The 26037-nt window shown below is 44.5% G+C and overlaps 1 protein-coding gene across 8 annotated transcripts in view; it reads right to left on the bottom strand.

Moving 5' to 3' along the window:
• SEMA5B (semaphorin 5B) overlaps positions 1-26037 on the bottom strand; it is a 267706-nt gene that overhangs the window by 199690 nt on the left and 41979 nt on the right. Inside the window, exons 1-2 of one of the 8 annotated variants that reach the window (XM_083865129.1) lie at positions 15756-15807; positions 14988-15444 (exon numbers count right to left, since the gene is read on the bottom strand). The exons of 1 other annotated variant lie outside the window; for it this stretch is intronic. The gene's annotated coding sequence lies outside the window, so the exon portion shown is untranslated. 6 more of the 8 variants (XM_083865128.1, XM_083865126.1, XM_083865127.1 and 3 more) reach the window with 6 other exon arrangements.

The raw sequence follows: 26037 nt of genomic DNA on the forward strand, positions 1-26037 counted from the left end.
TTCCAGGAAAGCATTTCCAGCACACCCTGTCCCAAGACCCTCTATTCCCCACACACACACTCAAATCCCATCAAGGTAAACAAGTGATAAGACTTCAGGATTAGGTCTACTGACCTCAGAAGGAATTTTGCTTAAACTAGCATTAAGCCTGGAAGGATTTTGTCCTTACTGAGAGGCTTCTGAAGGTTTCCCACATAAGAGTTTCAGGAAAATGACTTGTGGAATTTACATCCCGCTTTGCTCCCTCAGACATTTTGGCAGCTTATCCTGGAGGACACCAGAGCTGGCACTCAGACAAGACATCAGCTCACAGCCTAACAAATTATTGATTTTCTTCTCACTTTGAAGCAAGGCAACAACAAACTCCTAAATGCACTGCATCCTTCAATATCTCCCTCCAGAGAAATACCCATCTGTAACACCAGCAGTAAGGGGGTGTTTCCATCTCAGGCCATCTCAGGTGGACAGAGCTCTGTGCTTATGTATTTTGTTCTCAATGACCAGGTGAGATTTCTGCAGAGCAACTTTCAAAGCCACACTGAGAAACATACATACAAATATTTGAGTGCGTATTTATGAAATAGGTTGAATTTCGAGTCCGGAACATGTCCAACAGAAAATGGGGTTAAAAGTTTGTTTTCCCCAGTATCACATTATTAAGAGATAAACAGAATTTTCCATGCGTCACACACTTAATGAGCTCCAGACTGAAGATACAAAAAGATCTTGACATTGGCTTGAAGAAACAGAATGTTCAAAATGATCTTGACAAATTGAGGCACTTCATCATAAAAGGCACATCGCCACATGAGCATCAGTTTTTTGAATTTCCTGTAATTTCTCTGCAACTAATAGCAACGTGACCCATGCTTTCTTGTTTTCCTCCAGCTCTCTTCACTGCCCACTCACTATTGATGTAGGTTTTCCCTTGACCCACTGCTCTGCAAGGGCTGTGCCTTCTCCTGCTGCTGGTAGTCCAATTCTGCAGCCCCCAAATGCCAAAACCATCATGCAGCCACCAAAAAGTGATGGCGACTCAACACTAGATTCATGTCACGAGCAGACTGAAGAGTAACATCTACTTCTACCTCTGTGAGTGCAGTTGTGGGGAGCAGCTTTCCCTTGTATCAAGAGCCAGAAATGGGGCCATTAGATGGAATCCATCACGGAATGCCTTGTTGGGAAGTGCAGGAGGGGCCAGGAGCCAAACCCAAGAGCTGCAGCTGGCAGTCATTCAATACATCTCATGCGTGATGCCTCTCACTGCCTTGCACCAGCTCCCATTAGGACTAGAAGGGGTCCCTTGAGCAAATTCTGCATTCTCACAACTTAGAATACAGATAAATCCAGCAGCTCATCTATTCTGCATTGAAATGCTTCCCCTGCACCTGAAATCAATATGGTCTTCATGCAAATTTTTACTACATGTGCTGCATGGATTCTAAACATTCATTCAGTCGACACACCTAAATAGCTCAGAAAATGATATTACAGCTTAGCAAGTCAATGATCTACAATTTTATATCTCCCTAACCACATATTTATAAACAACACTATCAACATTGCTAAGGCTACTGTGTGAAACTCTTATAACATTTCTAAATGTATTTTTGCAAATGCTACTTTTATCAGAAATATTAAACAGTTTTTTGTTGTTTTTTTTTTTTTTTCTCCAGGCACTCTATTCTGATTAAGACTGATTCAACAGAGATTCAAAATGTGCAAAATACTCTGTACTACAAATACTTTTTATTGTCCCTGTGAATTGCAGTATGTCCCAATTTCAACAGTCTGCTTTGCTTTAGATAATGTTGCCAAGTTACTAAAAAAACCATCAGCAGTGGACTGTTTGAATCCCGGGATCATAATAATGTATCCTGGTGATACTGAAACATCAAGATGTAAACAATAAAGAGACAGAAGGATGTTGACCCAAGTGGCCAAGTCTAAAAAAACTGCATTTCTAAAGCAAAGCAGGATTTTGACCACGGGATAGTACTGGTATAGGTACCTGCAGAACTAGGTGCCAATTTTAGCATTTCTCAGACGCATTTGCAACTGAGTTCGTATGTTGGGCTCACAGCAGAATAGAGACCTCAACAGATGCAGATTCCTGTACTCTGAAGAAGCTGGAATGATCACTCCTAGCCCCAAGGCAGGGAAACAGGAGAACATTTGTTTTCAATATTTAAATCAACTAATGCTGCAGGATATCTCGTCATTAATGCAAACATACATAAGGACAGCATTGAGACAGACACCTATCCTGCTACACGGGTTTGCAGCCTTAAAATACCCTGGATACAAATCAAATGAGCCACATTAGCTGGAGCAACATTTTTTAGAAGATGGACTGATAGCAAGACAAGGCAGATCGTGAATCTTTTATTGGGCTAATATATAAGCTGTAACACATGAGCCTTCAGGCCAAAGAAGTCTTCAGGGGGCTGGCAGCAGAAAGAACATTTCTGGCCTGGAAGCATATCAATGTTTCGAGCCAACACAAAGTCTCTACCTCTGCCCATTTTATCTCAAGCAGCTGAAAATATTTTTTGCAGCCTGCTTGTGACAGTGACAATGACAACCTGCACAAACCCAGCAGGCCCAACAGAAAAGTCCTTACTGCTTAAGTGCTCTGTTTGGTCTCTATCCTTCCAGGCTATTTATAGAGCAGGCACAGGGACACTCACAGCCCAGTCATGGTGAGGCAAGTTTTGCAAGAAGTACAGTCACGAAATTAACAATTCTCTGTGAAAACACACAAATACTCTCCCCTGTCACTAGTACTTGGGTGTCCCTGGAAGTGACCATTGCAAATCTCTTGCAATTACAATTCAACTTAAGGGAAGAAAAATACTGTTGTCAAGGTGTTTCTCAGAGACAAAGGGATGTGACTTCCATCTCTTTTGATAAGGTTTCCATACAAACATAAGGGCCACTTAGCAGAGATTTGAACAAAGTGTTTCCAAACTAAAAGACTGAGGAGGTGTCGGTTGAGTTAAAAAGCTGGGCTCTGAAATTTGGCACTGCAGTAATTCATACCCTGCAGATACAATCTTAGAAGCCAAAAAGAAAAACAACTTTATTGTTGTTCACATAATATCACAAAAATTGTGAAGCACAGAGAGTTTAAGCAATCTGGCCACCCATATCAGAAACTTAACTGTGATCTCTTGCATCTGCAAAACACCTTTTGCAGCACTCAATGGAATGGATTTTTCAAGTCTCTAGGAAGCACATGAGTACTGAAATAAGGTTTCCAGCAGAAATAAGGTTGAAGTGGTCAGAAAACCTCTGGAAACATTTTTCCTTGAGCCAAAATAGTTTGTGGTATCATATCAGTTCTGCTAAAATTGTGTCTGAATAGCAAAAAAGGGAAGAAGACTGGGAAAGTTATGAAAAGGGGAAAATCAAACATGGAAAAATTTTGAGAAGCATAAAGCATTCTGAAATAAGGTTTTGCTTCTGCATGCTCAGTACTATGTGTCTGAAGAGAAACATTTCTTAAAACAAAGCATTTCTGTGAACCTCATACAAAGCTTCGTCCTTCCCTCACCTCAGAATCTCCTTTCCAGTTTTGAAATTTTCTGTTTGATGCTATTCAGAATAAGTACAAATATTAAAATCCTACATAAAACATAGCTTCTGTCCATACCATAACTTACACCTAAAAGTCCATTTTTCTTTGTAAGGACAATGTACCTGAGCAATTCACAAAATGTTCTGTGCCTCTTTATTAGGCATCTTTTTTTCTTTTCTTTCTTTTCTTTTTTTTTTTTTTTTTTTTTAATATAAACTCAGATGCTTAGGAAGACATGAAGCCAGGTAGCATACATCAGACTGCATTTTCAGACAGGTCAGCTAGAAGCACAAGGCTATAAATAATCTGATCCCAACTATCCCAACAAACAGGAAAAATTATGAAATAAAAGGGGAGAGGGAAGGAATTCAAACAAGCAGTGGATGCATGATAACAACAGTGCTGGAGCATCACTGCAGTGTAGCCAGGCTGTGGCAGGCGATAACATTCACTCCCCAGAGAAACCTTTAGACTTATGACAAATCAAGGATGATGCTCAACAGCCATTTGATGAGCTCTGCAACAGCTGCTGAGGTCTGCACGCCACTGCAACACAGCTGGAAATGCACAGTGCCACAGCATTAACTGGATAATGACCCAGGGCTTGCCAAGCACTGAGTATCTCTAACTTTTTCTGATGAGTTATTTGTGTCCATAATCAGCTGTGAAACTCTTTAGGAAATATGTTCTCTGAAAAGAAGGATTTATCTGCAAAGCAAGCCACTGTTGTTAATAAAGTTGTCTGGCCTCAAAGCCTCAACCAGACTCAAAATCATTTTGCAGGCTTAGGACAATTAAATGTTTTCCCAGTGATGGAAATGTAAGGAGTATTTAAAAGACAGAAAACATGGTAAATTAATGAATTGGTGGACTTTTGTCTATGAAATGGAAGATATGCTGGGGAAGCAGAAGAACTGCAATGGACCCATCATAGTAGGATTAAGGATGAAAAATTCTAGATCATTGGAGGGGCATTTTTGCCTTGTAAAAAAATCCTAATAGTGCAATCACTTACATCTTGATTATAAGACCTCATGTGCTCTGATAAAGGCTGGCACCAGCTTTCCCAATGAGCAGAATCCAGGAAACAAATTGTGGCACAGGCAGTTCTAGTTCCCTTAGTCTTGCCAGAGAAAAGCTGTATCCACTTCACTGCAAGAAACATTAAACGTCAGGCTGTGTGCAGCCACCCTACAGGGAAAACAAGGGGCAGAACCAAGTTTGTTGCTTCCCTTCACTCCATCATGGTGAAATGAGCTGGCATAAGAAGAAATATTGTGGGCAACACAGTGGGGGATTAGACTCTACTCCCCTGTGCACAGCAACAGGTCCAGCTAAACCAGCTCTTCTAGTCTGGCTTTTTTTATGCATAATACAATAATTTCCCTGGCACAGCTCTCAGCCATAGGATCTCTCCTTCCATTGAGTGATTGCTCTGGCCAGTTAAGGAGCATCTCTCAGCTGGTGGTCGAACAGCACTGCAGTTGTCATCACCATTCCTAGAACCAGAATCATCAGCAGCTGCCATGTTCTGGGTGAGCCCATGACTCACTGCCCACAAAGAGCCGACAAGGGAGGGTATGGCAGGTGAGGAGGATCTGCAGAAGGAAGGCAGGGGGTACATCCCTGTCTTTGCCTAAATACATGAAAAATCAGCCTCAGTCCAGGCTTAAGGCATTCACACATTGCCACACTGCCCAGTCTTTTCCCATCCCTCACAGGTCAAAGGCATCTGCCTTAAAGAATGTAAATTAAATAACAATCATTGCCTTCTTCTTTATTATACTAATGCCTAGAGCATGGAAAGGGGGGCAGGGGGAACCTAGCAGAATCTTACTCTGATTTACATCAAATGCCATTTGTACTTTTCACTGGCTGCTTGAGGGGGAGGAAATTCACAGATTGAATATGGGGGGGTCTTTATCACCACCAAAAGAAGAGAAGCACAAGAAAAGAGCAGACGGGAGAGGATGAAAAGAGGAAAAGGAAGTATTTCATAGAAGTGAGTTTATAGCTGTTGTTCCTTCAGCATTTCACAGGTTCAGATTGAGCACATATGCTGAGGAAGGAGAGGAGGTTTCTGCAGCCAACAGCAGAGGCTGTGGTACTTTTCCAGAGGTTTCTACTACTTGGAAGCTGAGTCCTAGGAACTATTCTACAATAGACTTCTAGGGATGACACTGATGAAAGCACTGGTTTTGCAAACATTAGAGGGAAAAGATTTTAATGGATTTTTTTAATGGATTAATTTTAATGGATTTCAGCATGTTTGACGTGCCTAGTAGGGACAGAACCCACACAGCCCACAAAGACAAAGACAGCACACTCACTATGGATGCCTGTTCATGTAGCTGTATCAGTGAGTAACTGAAAGAGCCTGGTGGTACAGAAGGTTCCCCAACAGGAGCTACAATGCTGAAAAAAGCTGTATTCCCCATATTTTCCTTGGACAACCTGGTAACGACTGCACAGAACAGAAACTCCTCTTACTCTCCTCCCATGACAACCCAGGTGTGTCACACTGAGCTCACTGAGCTCTCACGGAGAACGTGGCAATCAAGCAGAACTAAAAAACCTCCAGCCTGGTTGGACTTTCTCCTCAAGCAGTCTTAGTGGTAATCAGGCCTTTTATTCCCTTGTGCATGATGACCCATCAGGAGAAATCATCATTGTCAATGCTCAATTTTATCCCAAATCTTGCACTGGCTGGTCATTTCTTTAAAGCACTGGTTTCTATAGTTACACAAAAATGAGTGTTGTTCCTGGTTCCTAAGGAAATGAGGCCAAACGTGCAGTATGGCTTTCTCTTCTTCCTACTAACTCGAGAACTCATGGACCAGCTTTTATCCAGAGCAGAGACGAGTGGAGGCTTCCAGGAGAAGTAAGTTCTCAGAAATTTTATGAACACAAGCTCTGGAGAGGATATAGCTCCAGGAAAGGCTGAAATGTGAATTGAGGCTGAGGGAGACACAGCTCTGCCTGGCTACAGAAGCAAAACAAACAAACAAAATTCGGCCACATTAATTTCAGAGAAATTACCTTTCCCCAACATGAGGTTTAAAAACCATTTGTTTCTAAAGATCATTGAATTAATAATCAAGAAAATAAATGTTTTTTCCAAAAGTTATTTTATTTTCCATTATTAATTCAGCTTTTTTGAACTGCTAAAGATATGTGCACATGAAAGGCAAACTGAGTGTGTCCTACAAGTGCCACATCAAGATGATGCTATCGAAAAGCACTACAGTACCCTTTGCTCCCTCACTAAATCTGCCCTGGGGTTCAACCCATACCTAAGGGATTTAACCAAAACCCAGACAGACCGCAGCAGAGATAAGGCTGGCATTTCTGGTACTGCCCTAACTACAGCGGTTTAAGATGCCACTATTTCAGGCTTCCTGAGCAGGTCTACCATTCATCTTTCATTTACATTGTCACTGATGGAGGGGGCACCCACAGAGAATTAGAGCCCTGAAGTTATCTCCATGCAGACAGGGCAAAAGAGGCCTTCTCCTCATGGTGATTTACTTCACTGCAGCAATGAAAATTCCTGTCTCGAACCAAGTGCCTGACTGCAAACTTACCACAGCTCCAGGGCTAGCAGAGTCAAAAGGTCACATTATTTATTTGTTGCTCTTCCAAGATCACTTTCCCATGAACTAGATGGATTCTCAAATGCCTCCTATTGCACAGAAGACTGTGATTAATCTCAGTCTTGGTTCAATTTGGGACTAGCAGTGTTTTCTTAAAAAAAATGCTGTCTTAAATTCACTCCTTGGATTCTTAGCAGTTTTAAAACTGGATAATTAGTTTTAAACTAGAAGATATAAAGGTCTTCTTTTGCTAAGCAAGTATAATGACTGCAGAAAATAAATTGCTTTAATTCTTAATGTAATTCTTTGCCCAGCAGAGGAAGAATTCCACATTCAGGATCTTCAGCTGCTCTCTTTTTCCTCTCTGTGTTAAGACATGGAAGAGATCTGTTCTTCTCTCAGCCCTGCTACCCACCCTGTGTGCTGTTGCATGTCAAACTCAAATTTCATGTGTGTTTTCTCAGCTAATAAAAGTGCTTCTCTGTCTCTGAAGTATGGTATTATTTAATTTTTACATAATATAATAGAGCATGATTTTATATGATCTCTCATAACTTTCTCTTCTTCATAAAGCTGCGGTTCCTGCAGCCATGTTGTTACACAAAATTCTCATTACAACAAAAATTTAAAAAAAAAAAAAAAAAAAAAAAAAAAAAAGATTAAAAAAGGAAAAAAAAGAGCAGCTTTTAGTGCTCAGGGTAAGAAAGAGGAGATTGCAAAGGTGAAAATGCCATAGGTTCAAAAAGCAGACCAGCCCTAGCAAATCACATTACAGCAGTTTAAGACATCACCATCCCCAGGTTGGCTCAACCGTTTGCTTGAGGTTTCCATTGCTTGAGGCAATGGGCAGAGCAGAACATGTGTCTGCACTTAAGCACAACAGCTTAGAGACAGAGATCTCTGCTAGGCCATCAGCCTCAGGTTTGAGCTTTTGAGCTAAAGGGCAGGTTTTGCACAGAGCTGGAGGCAGCACAGGCTTATCTGCCCTTCTGCCTATTCTGCTGTGAAACAGGGGCCCTGACAGAGAGATCTGGCCAGACAGTGGGGCCACGTCTCTGGCCTCAGGTTCATCTGCCCTCATTTTGTACCCCAGCATTTCAGAGAAGCTGTTCTGGAAGCAGCAATGTTAATGCTGCCATAGGATCCAGGTCAGGCTGGCTTCCATGCTCAGTCACCCCATAACCCCAGCTCTTCTATGTCCTCTGTAATCCCACCCTGGTTTGCAACATCCCTCTTCCAAATCTCCTGACATCCATTCATGGCAGACTGTGTCCCACACCCCCAGCCATGGGCCTTCTCCCCATACAGCCTGGCATGCAGAGCTGAGCACTGCCCATCACTGAGCTGACAGCCCAGCCCAATCAGCCACCATGGCACTGAGGCATCTGCTTCTCCATGGAGGCATTGATTTGGTTCCCTGTCCCCCACCCAACTACAGCATCTCCATTTGCCAGTCACAGGAATGCTGCTTGTCCCTTTCCAGGGGAATATCTGTACATTAGGAACCATTGACAGCAGTGATCCAGTGATCTAACTGCTCTGCAAAAGGAGCAAAAGGAGCCTGGGGATACAGATGTTGGCTACACATAACCTAGGCATGGTTTAGACTTGTGACCTTAGGGGTTTAATCCCTCTAAATACAACACTTAATTCTGAGATTGCCTTTCCACCTCAAACACTCATCAAAACATTAATAAGGCATGAGGTCTTATATGCTAAAATGGGCACATTCCCACTGGGAAAACAGCCGTTCCAGAAGTCTCAAGCCTGGCAGGCAAGAGCCTGGAGTTATGTGGGACAAGTTAAATGATGCTACTCAGCAACTCTTTCCCAGAGAAATACAGCAAGGGCCATGACAAGGCCAACAAAGGCTAAAAATATCCCTGAGTTTAGCCCGTGCCCTACATATTGTTCCATTTAACGTGCCATAATTAAGGCTTTCTGTCCACACAGAGAGATGTATGAAGTGCAACACCGTCTCACAACTGGGAACATCGATGCCTGAGAGACTCAAAGACAAGGGGATAGTGCTGCTGTTCAGCACAGAAGACACCAGAGTCTCAGAGATAACAGCAAACTGAGGGGAATGCCTCAGAAGGAAAAGATCTTTTCACAGGGTAATGGGAAGTTGGAGTAAAAAATCAGCACTTTAGATGGATCCCAGCAATTTGGTAAGTGTAGCTGCCTTCAACATTTAAACTTCTCTGAGTTATGTCGACAAATTGTAGTTATCTGAGACTGCAAAGCATCTGTTTAAAGCAGGCTCTAATTTGAGACATTTTTCCCTTTGATAATATGACGGCATCAAATTCCAAAGTGCTAAAAACCAGACAAAAATCAAGAGCTGAGATGCTGCAAGATGTGACATTTTTCATGTAACAGCAAGCCAGTCTGACACTCTCATGGATCCCAGCATGCTGTTACTACGTGAAGCTCTAATGCCATTGATAATAGTCAAATGATGGCAGTTATGTTTCAGAAGCCAAAAATAATTTAAAAAGCTTGAAGTGCCTTTAAACAAACGTTACTGAAATCTCTCCTTGTGGTCCTTGAATTCCCATCGGGTAGACACTATGCCCTTCATGTAACCCTTGGCTGCTGATTAATGAAACTTGGCAAAGGGTAGCAAAGCCAATGCCAAAGGCAGCACAAAATCCCAAGTTTCTTCAAATCCCAGGGGTGAAAATGCCCAGACAACAACAGCACCCCCCAATCATTTTCTGACTTCAGCCAGAAGTTTGAGATAAGAGTGCTCAAATAGGCAGTGCTTTTCCCTCTGTGTTCCTGACAATGGCTCCACATTCAAAGCAATCACAGCCATCTCCTGTGAACAATTACAGCCTTTTACAGTCTCACCTTGTCTAACTCCCCACCACGGACCACAGGTCTAGTCAGACACTACGTGCATTTGCAGTAAGTTCTCATGTAGTTGCCTGGATCTCTGGCTCCTGTAGGAGCTCTGCTGTCTGCAAAGTTAACAGGCATGAAAAAGTTGGATAGAATTCTCACGTAAGCTAAAACTGAGCTTTTAGGATCATTAGTGTTCATAGCACCTAATCATGCTACTGCAAGAATAACTAACCCTTTATGTTCTGCACTGGCCTGAGCTGCGAAGGCTGAACATCCAGACTGGCTGTGTGGTCATGTTCTACATCACATCTCAGTTGTTCTGCTTCGTTTTATTTATGACTAAAAAGCAATAATCCACATGCCATGTGATCAGATAATCTGTACTCTGGTCTGCTCGCTCTGCAGCAAGATTCAAGAGATAATACTCAGCAAGCAGCAGCATGCCAGCTTCATGTGTACAAACCAGCAGCCTGGGACCACTGGTGCACAGATAGGTCAGAGCAACACACTGCAGTAATGATCAGATATAGCCAAAGACCTAAAAGACCTCAAGCAGACTAGCCCCAGTCCCAGGTCTCGTCCGGAACAAGAAGTTCAGCCAGAGCACTGCAGCACCTGAGATATCCCCAACAGACTCTGTGCAGCAGAGAAGGGAGAAGAGCCGTGTTGGGGAGGGAGTGCAACTCGCTGCCTGCAGCCAAGGGCCAGTCCTGGTTTGCTGCTGCACCGTGGCAGAGATGCAAAGCTCAGGAAAACCCACCGAGAGAAGTTTGCACACAGCCTGGTAAGTCAGTGTTAAAAAAGACCCAAAAAGATTTCACACCCCGTGCAAAGCCACTGTTCTTCAGATCAACAATGGGGCAAATGGCTTGCTACATCAGAGCAATTAACTTTTCTGCTGTTTGGCCACTTGGAGACAGAAGTCCTTTCAAGCAGGGATCTTGGATGCAAATAATTATTTCTTTTAGTCAACTAAGAGACTTTTCACAAAATGTATCCTATGTGTCATATATCATAATGTGTACCACGTGTAATCATAAATCCATGCTTCTCCCAAAGCTGCACCTCAGTCCTACTGCTCAAAATTTGTCAGCTGTCCATGCCTGGTGGCAGTTTCACTGCATGTGGTAGAGGATAGGTGCTGTGCAAGCACTAAGGCAGCAGAAAACTTGTTGAAGACATTCCAGCAACATGTCTGGAGGCAGCAGTGCAAAAATCCCAGTCCTAGTTCTGCTTTTGATTTCCTCCTGTGACCCTGGTTAAGCATCTGTGTGCCAGCTTTCCCACCTGTGCAAGACCCCAGTTCCTGGGGTTCTTGTGAAGATTACCTTTTGTAAGGCTCTTAGAAGAATTAAAATAAAGTATTTCCCTTGTGGTTGCACAGATGTCCATGTGGAAGAGTCCTGGGCTTCTCAACATAAATGCTACCATGAGCTTCTGCAGCACTGCAATCATGTTCTACAGAAAGGACCAAAACCTGTATTTAAAGAGAAGAATGAAAGGCTCCTGGGAATAATTTTTAGCCAGCACCTAGGACACTGCTTCTGGGAGCTTGTGCTCTGCAGAACTTTACAGGATGATTTAAGAATACTCCTAACTCCATTTTCCTATATAAAAGTGGGACTGGGAAAGCTAAAAAAAAAAAAGACTGGGATGACAAAATGCAGAGAGAAAATATCAGACAGGGACTATAAAAGAAATGTAAGGTGTTAAATGTCTAGGGAAGGCATGGCAAGATAGGAAACAATATCCCAGGTATGAAAACTAGAAAAAAACAGGCTATAAGAAATCTTTATATAACAGTGAGTGAGCAGTAACTCCTCTGGGAAGACGTCTGAAAGAATTAATTCAACAGGAAGTGGGAAAAGGTAATGAAGAAAGCACTGGTGTGACACTTACAGACGACTCAGAAACATCATGGTGACAGTGCTAATGAAGTGCACATGGTTAATTGCCACTGAGCAAGCCCCCCACCATGCCAAGGTGCAGGATCACAGAGCCTGAGCAGATGGGTTTGCTGACCATCCCATCACAAGCCATGGTTGAACACCAGAGAATTTACAGGGGCTCATAAAGCAGGTGATGAAAAAAGGTTGGAGCTGGGTGATGGGAAGAGAAAGAGGGATCTGTACCTTCTCTTTTCTCCCCATGGAACTGCACACTGTCCTTGCCACAGCAGCTCCATGGCTACCCATGCACCAGGCTGAAAAGTAGCAGCACAGACCCAGGTGCCACATCCAGACCCACAGTTTGTTGGTTGTCACACACCCAGCACCTGGGCACAGCAGGAAGCTGGTCAATGCAGTACCACACAGACACAGCTCCACGTGCCAGATGTCAGGAAACACTGATCATTCAGACAACTGGATAACAATACATGGCACTGACAGAATACCTGTGATTACCAAAGCACTTTGTGAGTATGAATGCAACCTCTGTCACTAGGAGACAAATTAATATTTGTCCTCATTATACGGGAAGGAACTGAGACACAGAAAGGTTACACGATTCATTCTACACAGCAAAAGTGAACAGCAGAGCAAGGAAGATGATGACTGACAGACAGTCACCAAATTTCCTCCACACTCCTGTTTTTCCTCTACTCCTGGCTGTGACAGACTGCAATACAGTTGTACTGGGAGCTATGGGGAGAAAGTACAAAGCACAGAGCTGGGACTGGGCATTCATACTGGTAACAAGTCTATCCAGCTTTGTGATGGCAAACTGTAGACAGGGAGAGGCAAAAGCTTTTGCAAAATGCTACCCATTTCATAGCTAATCCCTGGATATTAGGAGCTGGGCGAAGACATTCACAAAGAACCATTTATTGCATGCACACACTCCACAAGGCAGCTGATTTTTACCAGTGTCAGACCCAGCAGATGCACAGCTCAAACAGGAATCCAAATCCAGGCAAATTCCCACCAAAATCAGAAAAGAGACAGAAGTGCAGAGTGGACTTGTTACTAGCTGATACATATGAAAAGGGAACTTGAAACAATTCTGTTCCTGGCTAACATATCCTGCTTAGGAGCTATTTTCAAACCAGCAATAAAAAGAGAATAAAAATATTTCCTCCATGGATCTGGACTTCTCTCCCTTCCTATAATACTTTTGCTGTGCTTGCCAGATTGAAAACTGCTCCTGGCCAAAATGTCCCCACAATGAACAGAACAGAAACTGAGGTGTCTGCTAATAGATATCACCTAATAACATTTCACTTGCAGTCCACGCTGGCATCTTTGAAGGACCTGGAAAGCCATGCATTCAGAAGGTGAATTCATAAACCCTGGCTTGAACTTCTGACATCTCCTTCACTGCTGAGCATCAGCCTCGCTGTGGGCTAACACTGAGTGTCTCATTCACCTTGGCCTTGCACCCTGTGAATTCACTAAGACTGTGGTGAATGGGATGTGCGGCTCAGCTTCTGAACTGCACACTCAAAACTATTCCAAACCCAGCCCTCCAGGCTGAGCTGGTCACACTGCCAGCAGTGCAGGCATAAGCATAAGTCACTGCTGCAGGTCAAGTGAGCTGATCATCACTCATTTCTCACCCTGAAACCCCTTTGCATGCCCAGTCCAGCCTTGTCCTGCAGTGGAATGGTCACACCTTTGCAGATTTTGTCTCTTCTTCCATCTCTAAATTAGGTTCAGCTCCCCCTCCAGCTCCCCAAGGCATGCTGTGTGTATTTCATGGCCTTCAGCCACATGGAGAATTTAGACTGCCCAGAACTTGTAGGGTCAGGAATCTTGGCCATCTCTACATTCAGCTAATGAAAAGGAAAGGAGCAACACTAGGTCTGGAGACAGCTGCACTGCTCTGGAAGGGAACTACTCAGAAGCACAGCTGCTCCTTTCCCACATGACAGTGGCAGCAGGCAGGGACCTGCAGCCCCCTCAGGCTGCCCATTTTGATCTGCTCACACTCCATATCTTTTTTGGATTAGTATAGCTTACTGCAGAAAGCAAGCAGCAAAAGAAGATCCCACCCCAAGAGATAATAAAGATTTCAATGAATGAAGGTTGCAAATGTCAGGGTGCATATTAGAGGACAGAGAAGCACACAGAGGTGGCTACTACATTAAAAGTCAGCATTTGCAAACTCAGGGTGGCCAAGTTTACTTTCTTGCTGTCTCTCCTCTTCCCCTCCCACACTTGATGGGGGAACCTGACAACCTAGAAAAAATGCCAAGAAACAGCAGTTTTGTAATCATTTGTGCAAGTCAGGCTTATAGGGCTGGACAGGAGAAACTCCCAGAGCACCTGAGAAGCAAAAATGTCTCAACCCTCACATCTAGTGCAAGCTCCAGAAAATTCACAGAAATTTCTCCTACTCAAAACCAAACCTCAGTATCAGGATCCCACAAGGCAGCTGCTCCAGCCTCCAGCCCTCCTTGTCCCCCACAAAAGGGAAGGAAACCTCAGGGAAATACCAGTGGGCCAGCTCAGTGTGGAGGCATCCCTGTGAAAATCAGCAGGGAAGGAGCTCTGCAGCTGCTGGTGGGGTTTTGCTCACCATGGTCCCCAGGGCAGAGGGAGAGGCTGTGGGAAGGACAACCCCAAGGGCTGGCTGGGAAGGAAAGTTCCCTGATGGTTAATGTGTCTCTAAGCAAGACAGAATCCACCTCCTTCCATGGAGCAAAGGTGAAATGTGGGGTCCACACAGCCTCACATGGCAGTGGGAATGCTGCCTCAGCATGGACACTTTGACCTCTCTTCCAAGCATATGAAAACTATTGCGCCTTATCGACTCTCCTATGCTGGAAACCTCCCGCAATCCCATGCTGGGGACTTAGAAAGAGGTCAGAGAGAGAGAATTTTACATGCTGAATCATTCCCAGACAAATCGTTTCCTTATTATACATGGCAGCCTCCCACGGACAGACTGCCAGAGGGCTTTCTGAAATCGTATTAGGTGCCTTTCCCTTGCTTCTCTTTATCCCCCCGTCATCCTTCTCTCACTTGAAACGTTATAGCTCGCAGTCCCGCTGGAGAGGGTCTGGGGGTCATGAGCACGCAAACAGTCCAAGGGGCCCAAGGAAGGGAACAGCACAAGGGCCTGCTGTAAACTGCTCCAGGCTCAGCCAGTCCTGCATGGGGCTCACACTCCCAGCTCACTCTCCCAGCTCACTCTCCCAGTTCACACTCCCGGCTCACTCTCCCGGCTCACTCTCCCGGCTCACTCTCCCGGCTCACACTCCCAGCTCACGCTCCCAGCTCACGCTCCCGGCTCACGCTCCCGGCTCACTCTCCCGGCTCACACTCCCAGCTCACACTCCCGGCTCACACTCCCGGCTCACTCTCCCGGCTCACACTCCCAGCTCACACTCCCGGCTCACACTCCCAGCTCACACTCCCGGCTCACACTCCTGGCTCACTCTCCCAGGCTCACACTCCTAGCTCACTCTCCCAGCCCACACTCCCGGCTCACTCTGCCAGCTCACACTCCCAACTCACACTCCCAGCTCAATCTCCCAGTTCACTCTCCCAGTTCACACTCCCGGCTCACTTTCCCAGCTCACGCTCCCAGCTCACACTCCCGGCTCATGGTCCCGGCTCACTCTCCCAGCTCACACTCCCAGCTCACACTCCCAGCTCACTTTCCCAGCTCACTCTCCCAGCTCACACTCCCAACTCACACTCCCAACTCACTCTCCCAGCTCACTCTCCCAGCTCACTCTCCCAGTTCACACTCCTGGCTCACTCTCCCAGCTCACACTCCCGGCTCACTCTCCCGGCTCACACTCCCAGCTCACACTCCCGGCTCACACTCCTGGCTCACTCTCCCAGGCTCACACTCCTAGCTCACTCTCCCAGCCCACACTCCCGGCTCACTCTGCCAGCTCACACTCCCAACTCACACTCCCAGCTCAATCTCCCAGTTCACTCTCCCAGTTCACACTCCCGGCTCACTTTCCCAGCTCACGCTCCCAGCTCACACTCCCGGCTCATGGTCCCGGCTCACTCTCCCAGCTCACACTCCCAGCTCACACTCCCAGCTCACTCTCCCAGCTCACTCTCCCAGCTCACTCTCCCAACTCACACTCCCAACTCACTCTCCCAGCTCACTCTCCCAGTTTACACTCCTGGCTCACTCTCCCAGCTCACTCTCCCAGCTCACACTCCCAGCTCACTCTCCCAGCTCACACTCCCGGCTCATGGTCCCGGCTCACTCTCCAGGCTCACACTCCCAGCACACGCTCCTGGCTCACACTCCCAGCTCAATCTCCCAGCTCACACTCCCAGCCTACTGTGGGACTTGCAGGCAGAAGTCAGGATCCAGCAAGCCTGGAGGCAGAGTTGCCCTTCAGACCTGCAAGGCCTTTGCTCTGGCATGCTGCCGATCGCGCCTGCAGGTCAGGTGTGTGCTCTTACCACGTCTACTCACACCCCGGGCTCTCTGGATGCAGACCAGGAGCCACAGAATTATATTGCAGAGAGCATCAAAGGGGAGTCTGTTAATAAGTCCCGAGGAGGCACTTAGCTCTGTGCCATGCCAAGGCTCCGGTTGCAGCCTCCGGGCTGGAGCTGACTTGCACCCAGCCAGGCAAAAGTGTGGAGAGATGGGGGTAATTCCCCCTAGCAAACCGCAGCACCCTGCGTGGGGGATGACTTGTGCTGGGAGGCTCCTTGCTGCAAGGGCTGCGTGCCCGTGCCTCCCGTGCTGCGGCTGCCTGCGAGGGGAGGACGGGCAGCAGAGGAGCACAGCTGCAGCTCCAGACCCTCCGTGAAGCCTGGGGAGAAAAACAAGGTACTCAAACTTCACATGGGCGGTTTCTGAAGTCAGCACAGTGTCTTGACGGCATTACAGCAGCATTATTGTGCACAGCTGGGGGGTAAATTACTCCTTATGTAACTTTTATTTAACGTAGCAACTTCCCTTGTAAATCATGCTGCTCGGGCCCCAGTCGCTGCAGGGACGTTGCCAATCGAGGCTGTGACAGAAGTAATGCCAGATCTGAATCAAACACACAAACCCTTCTGAGGTTATTCAAAACGTGCTCAAGAGCTTTTCAGCAGGGCTGGATCTGCAGACTCACAACACATGCTTGGGCCACTTCTGGTTTGTTACTCAGATTCCTCTGCTAAGGAGGGCTGGGGCTGTCCCACAGCATTCCAAGGTTTCCATTTATTCCCACAGAACCAAATAGAGGTTCTCATGCTGCCTCTCCACTCAAATGTTTTGGAGCCATAAGTATCATTAACACGTCAGGGAAAACAGAAATCTTCTCTAGACATTCACGATTTCCTAAAAATCATATTATCAAACCTGGCCAGCAGCCATCTCTCTCTGTTGTTTGTTTTCTCCTACCCTCTGTGCTCTGTTTTATCTTGGGGAGCATCTGCCCCATAGAGTTCTTTCCTGTTTCAGGAGGGTTCAGCAGTGAGTTACTGACAGCCTCACGATGCTGAAACAGGGTCACCTAGCACCACGAGGCCATTTAAAATGCAGCCACAGAGACTTGTGGCAAACTGTTTCAGGTTCCAGCTTGGAAGTGACTTGTCACCATAAGAGCTCACCCTCTTGGTGTCATTTCCAGCATGAGGCTGAACTCAAGTGGTGTCTGTCTTACAGAGTTACAAATCCCATTTTAGCCTCTAGGTTTCTCTGAACCTTAGCAGATGTGCTATGAACCTCAGGTAAGTAAAGGAAGTCCCAGGTCTGGGAAATGAAACAAAAACTGCAAGTAGAATTTTATTGCTTAGAACCTGCTCTGGAATCTGGACCCACAGGAATTTGCCCAGCAAACACAATTTCTCCTATCAGCAGAGCACCTCGTTATCCATTGTGGCTGACGTGGCACTGCATCATCACAGAGTCCTTGTCTCCAGCACACTCAACACAGAGACATTCAGCACAACTGTGAAAGTTCTCCCCAGAGAGGCATTCCTGCAGGCACCTATGAGCCACAGTTCCCCCAAACCTGGCAAACATCCTCTGATTCCATCTGTCCAAGGCCTGAATCAGCTCAGGGTGGTCTGGGTTTTTGTTCTATTTTTCCTGCAGCCCATGGAGCCCTATTGTCCCACCACTGCATTAGGCAAAAGAAACGAGACCACAATCGGCCCAAGTGGCTCATATGCAAAACAAGAAAGGAAAAGGCTGGGGAAGGGTTATCCCTACAACTGTAGTACTGAAAGGACATGAAGATTAACCAATTTGCTTGGGATTGCACAAGCAGTCTATGGCAAAGGCAGGAATTAAACCTCCAAGAAGACTCCAAGCCCTGTGCCAGTGCCCTTACAGGTCTTTACTCTCTGCCTCTAATGGAGTGTCTTCACCTTTCAAGGGCAAAACAGGGAAAGTGGCAGTGTTGCTTTGTTCCCTTCCTGCAGCACAGACAGAAAATGAGAGTCAGAGCACAGCCAGGTGGGACTGAAAACAGAGCACTTGGAGCAGCAGTGTCAAGTAGGTAAACTTTTTTGACAATTAATGAAGATGCACTACAGCCAGAGATCTCCTTTCCCCCAGCTGCAAGATGCTTCCAGCTTCTGAAGTGTTTGGATCACTTCCCCATTCCCTCTCTGTAACATATCTGGCAGAGCTATGGAGATGTCTGGCAGAGCTATGGAGATGTGGACATTAGAGCAAGCAAAACTGATTTACCTTCACTTGCTTTGCTTCTCACCAGTGCCTGCATCCCCTCAGAACATCTGCTTTGTGTTTTATAGCAGTTTTAATTGGGAGCAATGCTGAATGCTTAGTAACTGGCTCTTTCTTTCAGTTCTGCAGTCAGGCTCCAACAGTATTTTTTATTTCTAACTGGACAACTCTGCCAGGGCAAACCTGAAAGCCCAACTGAGGCAAGTAACTGCTGACACTCTGCGAGTGTTTTGAGAGAGAATGCCCACACAATCCTTCTCCTCAGTTTCCTCCTTGAGCAGTAGGACAGAAAGATGAGGATGCATTTGATCTTCCTAAATTGTGAGGCTATCATGATTTGTGACTATATCTTTTCTTCAGCAGAATGGGCAACCATATTTTTAAAATCAGTCTTGAAACATCAAATTAAGAAAATCAAGTCATATAATCAGAACAGAGACTGACCTAGACACCCCTGAGTAATTTTTGTCAGGGCCAAATATTTCAGATGACCACTATTCACTCTCTCTGCTGACAGAATTAAGCTGCCATATCTGGATGTTTCTCAGATGTAAACCTCACATCAAAATGACATGAACAAACCAACTGTAGTAGTCTGGAAATGAAAAAAAAGTTTCTATGATTTCTGATTTGATTTCCATCCTGAAATATAGATAAAGGTGACTGATAGACCAGTGCAGGCTTGACACAGGGCAATCATAATGTTCATTTTTCAGAATCCTGAAAGTCCTGATAATAAAAAAATGTAAGCCAATTTCTCTGTGAGGTGGTAAAGAAACAAAGCAATTGACATCTGGCATTCTCTACCCAGCCACAGACTGCCTTTCTACAGAAAATAGATTGTTTCCAAACAAAACTACTTTCCAAACCTGCCACAACAGCCCTGCTTCATGCTTTAAAAAAATTCTGCATGCATTCAAACCTCCTTATGCACTTAGGTGGAAATTCTATACTCTCCATGATATAGACTGAACTTGAAGCTAATCAAGTTTTTCAAACTTTGTTTTGAGATCCTAGCTCCATGCAATACCAGGGCTCCCAGGCAAGAACCTCCCCCCAAGTGTAAGCCAGCCAGATCTAAGGCTGGCTTTACCACCCTTTATACAAGCCCAAGCACAGCAGAAACAACGAACTTTGATGTAAAAACAGGGAAACAATCATGACAGTGAACATCTGAAATGCCATCGGAATCATCAGTACAGTTTTTCATGTGTCACTATGTCATTACATCATAGTTTTGTGGACAGGAGATGGGTCAATGACCAAGTCTAATTCCAGTCCTAACATCGTCTCTTTGGACTGAATTCAGTCTTCATTTAATGAGCTGCAGTTTTAATGATTTACTCCCAAGTATGCCAAGTCTCTATTTAGTTTTTTATGTGGCTTGAGGCATATGTTAAATAGGATCATAATATTTACTTACCTCACCAAAGTAGTGGGAGATTTAATGCACCAACTTTAATGCAATACAAAAAGATAACATCTGAAGCAGTTTCAGGCACTATCCTGAACCCCATCATTCTGTTTTGAAGGCTCAAAAAATCATATATTTTTGTGATGTTCTTTCTATTTTGTTCTGCACAAAAAGGTAATGAACTAAAGGTAAAAGCATTAGAATCCAAACAGCCTCAATTTGCAATACTGCAGATTCACAGCAAAAGCAGGCTGGAGGGAATGTAGCTAATTTCTTTTTCTTGTTGTTTTGTGACTTGAGCCAGTTAATAAAGGAAAAAATGAATTAAAATCTAATCAATCACAACTTTGACTAGAAAAAGAAGACAAAAAGAAATCCATGGAATTTTCCTCTCCTTGTTCTATGAACAGCATTTATTACAGTACTCAGGTAGAGTTTTTAAGAAAGTAAGTTGAAAAGCAAAAAGGCAAAACTGATTTCTTGGTTGATAACAACTCTTCCATTGTGTTTGCAACACATTTTGAAGATGTAAATGATTACTGTAAGTGTTAAAACATTATTCCCGACTTTACTGGGAGAGAACTTTAGTACAGGTGAACCACTGGAAAGGAACAAAACAAACTGGCTGGCAGTTCTGAAAAACTGTAACCCAAGAAGTGCCCACAATGTGGTCTGACCCTGCACACAGGTGGATTTTCTATGGAGATTGCATGACTTCAAGCAGTAAACTCAAGGCACAGCTATGAGAAGTAGGCTTAACTCTTACACAGTCATTTTCATCCTCATACTTAAAAGCAGTATTTACCCAGAGCTCTGCATTACTAGGTCTGTTTTCCATGATGGGACATGGATGGGAAACACACAAGAGTTAAAGCTGTAACTGGATGACCCAAGTCCCAGCTCAGTACTGTGGGCACATCACTGTGCTGCCCATCCTGGTCACACCAAGGAGTGCAAACATGCAGGAAGACCTGGGCAAACCACTTAATGAGACTGAGCTCTCTACAGGATAAACTAAGGAACTGCCATCTGCTCAACAAGGAGACAAGACTAGGAGGACCATGCCCCATTAACGACCTTGACTTGGATGGGAAAGAAGTGTCTTATTCTGCCTGAACCAATCCTTCTCTGAGTGTTTATGAATCCTTTCACCTACATCCACCCATCTCAGCTGTTTGCCTGTTCCTTAATATCTCCAGTAAAACATTAACATAGGAGCACTCAGAACAGAAGTCAATCAAACAGGAAGCATTCACTCCTCTCCATGCCTTCCCAAATACAAACAGTTCATTCCCAGTGCTCAATCGACATCCCAAACACTCCTCCCTTTCTTTAGGAAACACCTGAGCAAACAGGTGTGTCTAACAGCCTGCTCTCAAGTCCAGCCAATCTCCTGGGAAGTAGCTCATGATAAGCTGTCCTGTCTAATAGCTGACCCCTTTTTACATCCTTGGGTGAAGATGGGACTCATGGGAAACATAGCAGGCAGTGCTGTGCAGATCAGAAGCTCTGGTTTCATTTTCAGATCTGGGCTGTTGACTTGTGCTGCACTGGCACAGGTCTGTCAGACTCTGCCTCCCAAAGTGCATTCACTATTTAATCAGCAAGCCCTTGGGAGAGATATTGCTACTGTCTAAATGAGGGAGGACAGGCTGTGACTACATCAGGCAATTTAGGAGCAGTGTTAAAGTGCAGGAAGGCTGGGAGAGCTACAAATGCCCTTTTATCTTTTCCCCATCCTGAAAAATCTGCAACCATCTGAAGCCATTTCCCAGTACATGTTTGTAGCTGCCTATTGTAACACATCCCTGACTTCTGCCAGACCTTCCTGGGTGTAAACCAAAACAGCATAAATACTAGAAGGCTGAGAGCTGTCTCACAAGACCAAATAATTTCCATCTGTAACTCAACAGTGTTTGAACCCAAGGCCATTGAAATGAATGGCTGATATCAGACATCCGCTACACGACCCATCACCCTCCCACACTGCTCTGACCTCCGCTGAAACCATTTGCAATTTCACTTCTTCCGCAGTGGCAGGGATTAATGATTGATCATGAACCTTCACCATGAATCTCCGGGCTTCTGTCAGCCAGTGTCACAAACTTAACATTATCTAATTGTAAGTTTTCCCATTTAATTGCAATATACACCTGCTCAATGTCCCTCTGTGTGTGAAAAAGCATCATACTTCATTTAAAAAGCCTTCATTTAAATTCAACAGCTAGCTGCACAGATTTAACCATTAAACTGATTTATGTTGCATAAAAGATCAAACCAGATCACACCTTGTGGCCAAATAACCATAAAAGGTTTCTGTAAAGATCATTAATTCACCTCCCTGGGCAGTTAGTTTAGCAGTAAATATGACTTAGATGACTTTATCCAGTTAACCTTAATCAATTTGTTATTATGATTAGTCACCCTAAATAATAGAAATGTGAGAGGGGAAGGTGCTACAGTTCAGACCCTGGTAATGAACAGGCTGCTGGTGTCCTGACCCCAGATTCCCACACTCCTGGGAAACAGGAATCCATCCTCTGCCTGCACCTCAGGGGACCTCAGCCAACCTGTGCTGGGCAGAGCATCTCAGAGGCTGGGCTTTCCCTGATCCTTTTCAGTGGCCTGCAGGCAGGCAGCTCCCACCATCACAACTCAAGAGGGAGAAGAAGGAGTGGAGTGGGACAGAAGGCAAGAATAGCTCATGCACCCCATGCTACGAGGAAAGCTGGCCCAGTCGTCCACATACTGGCTTGATACCTGGCAAGGTTCAATTCGGCAGACCTTGCTCTGTCACAGATTTCCAGAGTGACCTTGGCCAAGGTATTTCATCTTACTGTATCTCAGCTCCCCAGCTGTTAGACAGAGATGACAGTGCTTCCATCTCTCACAGGAGTGGTCTTTAAGTTTGTGAGGCATTCAAACATCACAGCTCTGGGAGCCATAAAATCTCCTTAAGTAGGTAGGTCCATCACTCTGGATGCTCCATTCTCCTCTCACCCTGCATGGCTCCATTGACTTCAACCCATCTAACCTGTCACAGAGAATGTGAAATCAGATTCAGGCCCTTGATCTGGCAAAGGGATTGCCTCTTCCTCATAGTCACTGCAATAACCAGGAGAATGGGACCCAGTGGTGTCTATAGCAACGTAAGTGGCCATCAGTTCTAAAGGAAATAGGCTCATCTCTTGGCCACCAAAGTTGTTCACACCTGAGCAAAGCACATTACACTGGCAACCCAGCACTCCCTGTGCAAACTGCTGTTATCAACTGACTGCCTTTTACACCAGTTTAGAAATAGAGGGAAGAGAAGATGAGAAGGGGCTTAAATCATAACATTCATACTGGTATAGGTCAGCAGTATATTCATGCAGTCAGTGGAACAATATTGGTGTAAGGAAGAAAAGAGGACTCAAGGTGTTTAGGTGTCTGCCCCCAGGCTCCCATGGGGCAGAGCCTTGCTCCTGTCACAGCTGCACTTGGTATGCAGTCAGCACACCAGTAAATCATCACTCTCTGCATGAAAGGGCTCATTCTGTCTGTGTGCATTTCTCTGTCTGTGATCGTTCTCATCAGTGCAAGGAAAGCACTTTATCCTTCATTTTTATGCTCAGCCACATACTTCTCCAGCCTTCCTACGTTGTGTACACAAGTGAGAATGTGGAACACTTCTTTTTGCAATACCCACAGATCTCCACCTCCCAGGGAAAGGACTCCAAACTCACACCTGTATTCAGCATGAAGTGCTGGACACTTTCTCATAAACTCAGTTCCTGCTTCAGTGTTTGGTCTGAGCAGAAAACAAGGGTATCATCAAAAACAGTAAGTAAGGACCTTTTCACTGACCCCAGCAGGCTTTAGTTGAGAATCTCTATGTTCAATTATTTCAGTCATTATCACTAAACAAGAGGCTCGAGCATACCTGCAACCTTCAAAGCTGCTAACATGGAACACAGGACATGAGAACAGACAATGCAATTCACTTGGGAAATGCAACATGCTAATAGAGATCCCTTCCTCCAATGTCAGTGATTTTTTCCATTAAGTTGGTCATCTTCCCATGATCATCCATTCTTGGACATAAGTTTAGCTAGCTACAAGTGAAGAAGGGGAATTATAGATTTGCACAGCATACAAGAAATCTCTGTGCCTATGAAAATAGTTTGCACTCTTTGGATGTGGCTGTAGGATGGTGGCCAAAGCAGTATTGTGGAAACTATATAGTCTATCCCCATTTTTAGGGACATTTCCAAATCCACAGAAATTAGAGCACCAATAAAATCTAAAAATGAAATCTGATGGATTTTAAGAGAAGTGGGGCCTCACTTTTAAGTATTTAAGAAGCATTTACTTAAAATTCAGCTTATGTCTAGGGGTTATTGATTTCAGTGGCACTTATTTGTGGGTCCACATTCTGTCTTGATCTGGGATCTGAAAGCTTCAACATTAGAAAGAAAATGCACAGTTTTCATTTTTATGATTAAAGACATATCACATCAATCTCATATCAAGAAGGAGTCTTTATTTATGGAATATGATATTAAATCTGGATTCCTCTCAAATACTGGGAGTATTTTGTTACACTATGCATCCAGGTGCTACATGTGATTTTGACAGACAGGCTCATCTGAGAGGTGCCAATTAACAAACACTCTCAGAAGCAGAGTGTGACAAAAGTCACAACATCATCAGAGAAGGAATGTGTTTTCTCTCACAGGAGGAGATATCAGTGAGGGAAAAGTTCGTTCATCTCCTCCAACAATATATGAATAGTTCTCCTCAGTTACCCCACAGCTCCTTTACTAACTGTAAAGAGACATCATGAAGAAATGAATATATATTACATTTCTATTTTACATAATACATCTCCATCATTACTAACGAGTCAGAGGGAGTTAAAACTCGATGAAAAGGTTGTTGATTTTTTTTATCATCATGTTTGCTTTTAAACTTGCTGGAGTGCTTAAGCGAGCCCATGAGTTCCACATTTGTTCCTAATTTGCTCTGAAGGCAGGGGGCCAGCGGCAGGGCAAAACAGGCAGTGTCTGGCACTTCTGCTTATTTTCAGATAGAGTTTAAGGCAAGAGTCCAGACCTGGAGGGTGTTTTAAAATACTGATCTTGAATTTCTACAGGATATAATGGTGTCTTATACACTATGCCCACAATTCTACACTGAATTAATTCAGGCTTCATGTATGAAGGAGAATTAATTTGAGGAGGATTGGAGCTACAGATCCCTGTGGCCAATGCTTAATGCATGCTTGCTGTTAAACAGTACAGAGAACAAAATCCTACATGAATTCTTATTCTATTATATCTGCCAAGAAATAACCATGCAAAATGGAACAAGGACCTCTTCACTTTTGAAAAATGCTAAATGATAATTAATGATTTCAAATGTCAGAAATTCTATTTAATATCTTTTCTGGGAGACTAGTGACACCATGACCAATTCATCAGAAACAACTCTCTCATCCATGTCACCATCTGCCAACACCTTGAAAGACTCTTTCTTTAGGATCAGACCTGTTCAAATATAATTTCCTGTACAAGATGTGGCAAGGGCACAACATGCCCGAGGCTGTGACTACACACTGCTGAGAGATGGGGCTTTCTGTCCTGCTGGTAACTGAAAATGGCCCAACTCACCCCCTCCAGTCATGTCTTTTAGACAAGACCTGTTGCTGACTCACATCCTGCCAAAGAAGTAACAACCTCACACAAGAACCATCTCAGAACCTCAAGTTGCTTCCTACTGGGTGTGTACAGCCCAAACCTCACTTGCAGCATGAAGTAGGAGATGCTTGTTTATGCTACTAAACTCACTAAGCAAGAAGCTTGTTTTTACATAGTTCATCTACACCTTCATGTAATGGAAAGAAAAGATATTTAGCAATAAAGCCATCAATGTGTTTTCAAGTTAATTGGTGCAAGCCCCTTGATGGTTAGTTTTTCTTGTGATCTCAAGGCTTTAAAACTTTCCTATTTCTG

The sequence above is a fragment of the Zosterops lateralis genome, assembly GCF_965231275.1.
Source record: "Zosterops lateralis genome assembly, chromosome: 7".
Taxonomy (NCBI): domain Eukaryota; kingdom Metazoa; phylum Chordata; class Aves; order Passeriformes; family Zosteropidae; genus Zosterops; species Zosterops lateralis.